Source organism: Dermacentor variabilis, chromosome 6, assembly GCF_050947875.1.
Source record: "Dermacentor variabilis isolate Ectoservices chromosome 6, ASM5094787v1, whole genome shotgun sequence".
In the NCBI taxonomy this organism is placed as follows: Eukaryota; Metazoa; Arthropoda; class Arachnida; order Ixodida; family Ixodidae; genus Dermacentor; species Dermacentor variabilis.
This window is the reverse complement of record NC_134573.1, coordinates 36,965,685-36,972,358: the sequence shown is the minus strand read 5'-3', so window position 1 is coordinate 36,972,358 and position 6,674 is coordinate 36,965,685.

The window sequence follows — 6,674 nt, the reverse complement described above, 5'->3', positions numbered from 1 at the left end:
CGGGATTTCCCCGGCTCAAGCCCTCATAGGAAGGAAATTACAAACTCGTCTCCCGAAATTACCGGAACAACTAAAGCCGTCGTTACCATGCCACGAAAGTTTCAGGGAAAAGGACTCGTGGAACAAGGCACTGCAAGCGATGACCTACAATCGCCGTCATGCTTCAAGCCAATTGGCCCCTCTGAGTCCTAGAGAATATGTATTGGTCACTGACGCACGCTGCAATAGTGAAGTACTCTCGCAGGACCAGCGTCCGCGGTCCTGCCTTGTTCAGACCCCCAGAGGCGTTCTTCAGCGTAATCGTCGACACCTGGTACTTCATTCATTAGAAGCGACCCCAGCTCAACTGGCAGCTTCTTCGCCTGTCCCTCTCGAGCTCATGCAGTCTGCAGCACCTCAAGAAGATGCAACGCAGCAAGAGGTAACGCCGCAGGAAACAGTGACACAGACTCGCAGCGGTCGTATAGTGAGACCACCGCGATGGTTAGACTTGCAGGGCCCTGTCCCATAAACGACGAAAAGGAGGGGTGTAGAGGTCACCACCTGTGTATACAAAGTGGCGCTACAATCTGAAATGACCTTGCATGTATAAGGGGCCTTGGGGAGTGGGAATAAACATTGTTTTGGTTTCCGCCTTGCCGGTAGTCCGCCACGGCCCTCGGATCCTGTGCAGAACAACCTGTTCAGCCACTCGCTTCTCGCGGTCCTTCTGAGCTTTCACGCATATTGTCGACGAGCGCTCTTGAACCCACTTGTCCAAGTCTTCCCCATGTAAGACTAACAGCTGGGCCACGGTGACTAAGTCTGTCGAACCCATTTTGGGCTGTTTATTTTCCAAATATGCGCCCTCAGCTTCTGCGACTTTGAGCCATTACTGTAAGTTCCTCTCTTCAAACGCAAGCTGCTCCTTTGAAGCCTGGCGTTCTGCCGCCTGCTCTTCTCGCGCCTGCGCCTCCTGCTCCTCTAAGCATGCCTTTAACTCCGCTCCTTTCAGCCCCATGCGTTCAGCGAAAGCTAACAGGTCTCGCGTGCTAGCCATGGTTCCAAGCCTTTAGAATAAAAATAAAAATCCAAACCAACGGCTTTGTCCTGTCGCGGACGCCAACTTGACATGCAGGCTCCTTTGTATAAAGGTTCAGACGGTTCTCTGAGGCGGAGCCTCCGAGAACACAATTGAGGACAAAGTCGTTTCTTTCAAAAATACACGCACAAACTTTTAATAAAAGTAGAAAGAGGATGAAACATAAACAAAACACTCAAAGAGAATTCACGGCAAGAAAAGCACTTGGAGCTAGGATGGTATTAACAGTCCGCGAGGCTGGGCTGACCACAACTGCAAGGGCGCATAATAGTATCGACGTGGAGAAACGGCGACCAGATGACGAGAGAAGTGCCGCCGATCTTACCAAAAATGGGGATCTTGGAACGTTGATCGGGCGACCAGAGCGCGACAGCTCTGGCTTTGAGAGGGAAGGTAGGCGGCTTGGCGGCACGAGCACATGGCGGCAACGTTCTGGCCAGAGAGCTGGGCTTAGAACTCTGGTCCATGGCACGACTGCTCTCGTCCTGCCCCCGGGCGCAGAAGTTAGCCGGCCTTGGGCAGCAGTTCCCGTTCGGGTAGAGTGGCGACCCACAGATACAGGTTGGCAGGAGGCCCTAGTCGGGTCAAGTCCTGGTGGCTCGGGCCTGGAGTCCACGGCCTGCCAAACTGCGGGTCCGGTGGCCTACCTTCTCCTGGCGTCGCTTCCTGGAACTTCCAGTGTGTTTCCCTGCTTCTGCCAGCGCGCCTTGCTTTTTCTCCCGCTCTGGCCTATTGGTCATTTGCTAATTGGCTGCTTGAAGCTCCGTGGTTTCTTCTGATTGGATTATCTTTTTTCTCCTTTCGTTTCTTTTCTTCCGCCACGCGTTCACACTCGGGACGCTCTTCGGCGTTGTCGTTTACCATCCAGCACGGAATTCGCCAACGCGTTCGCATTACTTGTCGTCTGCTTCTTGTCCTCTCCAACCACGTGTCGCGCACTATACACATCACATCCTCAAAGGCAATTCAAACAAGGTCCTTGTTATTTTACTGCGTTGTCCAAATTACTAACACGGAGTACAGTATAAAATAAATAGTTTTGGCTGTGTCTGCATGAATGATACACAGCAATAAATTCACTGCACATTAGTGCTTATGTACTTTTGTTGATACAGTTTGATTAACACATTTGATACGTAATAGAATTACTTTGTTTATGACCTAATATCTGCCAAAAAATATTGATCAAATTGAGGCTTCACTAACACAACCCACACAAGGACACCACTGAAAGAAATGAACACAAAGATCATTGTTGTGTGTGTGTGCTTTTCTGTCATGGAGCGTGTTGTGCACTGTTCTTAGTCACACATGAATCACAAACTTTCCCATATTTCCACCATAATAATTGAAGCTCTTTTTTTGCCTCCAGTCTCCAAGACACTGCTCATGTTCGTTCACCATTTCGGACTCTATTTTCTGTGGACGTACAAGTCGACACTGAGGGTGTCACCACAGAGCCAGTATCTTCGCAAGATATGTTTCGGAGCACTTCAACTAGAACTGTGATTTGTTTATTTATTTGACTAACTTTTGTTTCCCCATTCTTTGCTTGCATGTCTGTCATGACTTCATGATTTCTCTTTTCAGGAAGAACAAAAGAGTGGTGTTTGCTTGCAAGCTGCCCACGCCAAGCCAAAAGAAGTTCAACGGTCACCATAATGACAACAGGTCCTCTTGAACTATATGCCTCACCATGAAATGTTTACCAGTTCACCAGATAGAGGGCTGTGAACCCTATTAGGTTAGGGGCAGTCTCAAGTTTTGCATCGTACCGAGCGGGAATGCTAAATTTGACATACAAGCGTACTTTATTTAAATAAGGGCGTCTTATGGCATTCGGAGAAGTAACAGTCCCAACTTGTTTTTTTCTCGTCATTACAGCCATGACAACCAGAATAGAAACAATGTAGCAAGCTCCTACTTGCTAGTTCACAAATTCTGTCATCTGCTATTTGCAAATCAGATTCACGGGCGTTAACACCGAGTATCACATGCTCCCTCAAACCGTTAACTTGTTACCCGGAACTGCAAAGAATTTTGAATCTTTCAAAACCACTCTATGCAATTTTGAGGAATATATGCATCATGTTAACTCTAACTCTGGCAGTCACCCTTAATTTTATCATTCTACGTTTATTTAAGGTACCCTCAGTGCCATATGACATTAAAGAGAGGAGTGGTTACAAAGCACTGGGTAAAACAAACGAACAAGAGCAGTGCGTTCTGGCAACGCAATGAATCTCGTGTTGATACAACGTTAGCTAACGTTACGCAAAAAAAGAGTGTTACCGGTGATGGCTACAATACTTGAGGGAAGGTGGTTCCACTCCGGAGGTGTACGGGGGATGAAAGACTGAAAGAAATACTTCGTGCAACACGAATCAATTTCTACGTTACTGCGATGATCGAAGCTGTTCGAAATGTACTTGAGGTTGTAGTATGAAGCTGTTGTGAAGTGTTGTGAGATGAAAACATTTATGAAATAGCGAAAGACTGGCGACATTGCGGCGGCAAGCTAGTGGAATAAGTGTTGATTAGTTTCATTGAGGTTATACTCCCGGTACGGTTAAAATTTAGAAGACTGCAACGAGCAGAATTATTTTGTACTACTTAAATTGAAGTAATAAGATTAACGCCACAGGGATCCCATATTGAAGATGCATATTCAAGTTTCGAGCGTATTAGAGTCTTGTAAAGGTGAAGTTTTGAAGTAGACAGTGCTTGGGAAAAGTTGCGCCATAAGTACCCGAGTATGTGAATTGCATTGTTAATGAGGCACTCTGTTTTGTTACAATTTAGATTAATTGTAAGGTGTACACCACTATATTTATAGGAAATGATGAAATCTAAGGGTACCCTGTTAAGATGGTAAGTGCTAGGGTTAGAATTATACCTTGATATACGCATTATTTTTCATTTGTTAACTACAAAAGGCTCATGTCCAGTTTGCACGAAATTAGTAACTAGGCTAGCCCTGCACTGCAAGAGATGGCTAGAAAAGGCAACTTCACACAATCACCAACTCCACACCTTCTCAAGCATGAGAAATCAATAAAAACTATTTTTCTTTATCTTCAAACAGCAAATGACATACCTGAGGACAGTGTGTTCATAAAATGTTTTTAAAATACATTCGAAGTTTGGCTTAACATTCAGGCAATGAACAGTGGACGAGCAAAGAAGCCTCAGCGTGGGAACCTGCTTTCGTAACGGCCCTCACAAATGTGTTTGATTTTTGAAACTTTGGCTACAGGCTGAGGCTTCCCTTGCTCACCTCGGTTACTCAACTGAAGTGTTCATCTTGTAACCTTTTTGCATTGTTTTAACGCACAAACCGAGATGTTTTTCAACATTAAACGGTAAATTGCGTTTTCCAAGAATCCGTGAGCATTAATTGGGCATACTTATATGTTGTTTTAGCGTCTTTATTTATCCACAATATTTGCAGAGGTCCTTGTAAACACTGTTGTCTCCATAACGTTTCTCAGCTTTCTGCGAGTATTACACGTGTGTCAAAGCCTTTACTTCAGCGCCTGAACACTAAATGTGGGGCAGAAATATCAAGAACAGGCAATATATGATATAAAATTTAGCATAACGTGTTTTTAAATACATTTCGTGCCTATCGCAAATGTGTAATTAAAACAATGCAACATTGCAGCTCGAGCTTATCTTACTGAGAGTACGTCTTTGCCGAGCACTCCTGTTTCTTCTCTTAATCTAGCTGAAATCATCGAAGGCAAGCAATATGCGTATAGAATGAGACACATCAAACACACCTGTACGCAACGCGATTGTAGCCCAGCACGAATGTCGTTGTCTGAAGCTTCGTCCTCCTTGCTTTAGCGGCATGTCAAACACTATGAGAAAACTTCGCTTGATTTCAGCTTTGAATTCCTATAAATAGATTGCTATGCGTTTATTTACGTTGTAAACTCAGGAACTGACAGAATTACCTCAATCTGACCTGTACGAAAATTGCGGGCATATACTGCTTCACTCACGATTGACAATAAACAATGTAAGCCTACTTGTCTGACGTGTTTTAACGCGGTAGCGTCAAGGAGCTCGTGTCGCAGAAAAGCCGGTGTCGTCGGTGTTGGCCGTGAGCGAAAAATGGCGGAAGGCAATTCATGTCGACCGAATGCGCATAGACTCTGAGACGTACACTTACGATGTTTGAACCGATGCAGTTGTCTTGGTCAACAGATAGCTCCAGCACTATACGCATGTGCGCAATCACCATAAACCAAATCAAACGTTTACTTCTTCATCCTTATCATTATCGTTTGCTAACATCCGTAGTATTATGTCAAAGCGCGATCTTGTTTCTTCTTTTCTCGACGATTGCAATTCGGATGCTCTTGCTTTTACCGAAACCTGGTTAAAGCCTGAAATAGCTGACAACGAAATTTTCCCCGGTAACACAACCTACAACATATACAGGCGCGACCGAGATAAGAAAAGAGGGGGTGGTGTCATGATAGGAATTAAAAAGAATATCGCATCTTTTGTTGTTCAAACCCGTACTAACCTCGAAATCATTTGGGTAGCCTGCTATGGATCAACCGTGAAGGTACTGCTCGGTAACTGTTACCGTGCGCCGGATTCTGATTTTTCCTTCGTAACTGCATTACATGACAGTATTAATGAGGCAATTGGTCTGTACCAGGCAGATGTAATGTACCTATTCGGAGATTTCAATCTTCCTTTAATCGACTGGGTTAATCTATCCCCTTCCTCTCATATGTGCACAAGCTTTATTTCCTTAACATTAGATTTTAACCTATTTCAAGCAGTTAATCAACCGACTCGTAATTCCAATCTTTTGGATCTCATTTTACCTACAGCTCCAGAAACTGTCACACATATAACTTACTTAATTGGATTCAGTGATCACCAGCTACTCCAAGTGACCATCGATATTCCGTGCGCGTCCACCGCTTCCACAACAAAGCAAATTAGAGACTACAATAAAGGTAATTATGATATCATCAATTTAGAACTACACAACTTTTTTGTTGATGCTTTGGAGCCATCCTTCTACAGCAGATCTGTCGACGAAAATTGGGTTCTGTTCAGAGATAAGTTGTCGGCATTGATTGAAAAGCACGTTCCTCTTGTTACTATACCTAACGATAATTCCAACCCATAGTTTACTAAAACTTTTCCCAGAATGAGAAACAAGAAAAAACGCCTATATGAAAATTCAAAGCGCGTAGAAAGAACATTGGCTTGGGATAAATACAAAAGCTATCTAAAAGAGTACTGCACAGCTTTATTGGTCGCCAAGAATAAACAATTTTCAAAAGACTTACCGGGAATTCTTACAAGCAATGCAGGAAAATTCTGGAATATCGTTAACTCTAGTAATAAGTGCAGTAATATTTCATTGCAGGATAAAAACAACACGTCTATTCCTGACAGTCAATGTCCGACAGCATTCAACTCATTTTTGCGTCCGTCTTTACAACACATACCTTTTGTTCCCGATTTGGTTTCCAGTACATGGCTTCCATCACTATCACTTTAAAAGGCGTAGTCAATCTTATAGATAACCTTAAAATGTCTTGATCCTGTGGTATAGATG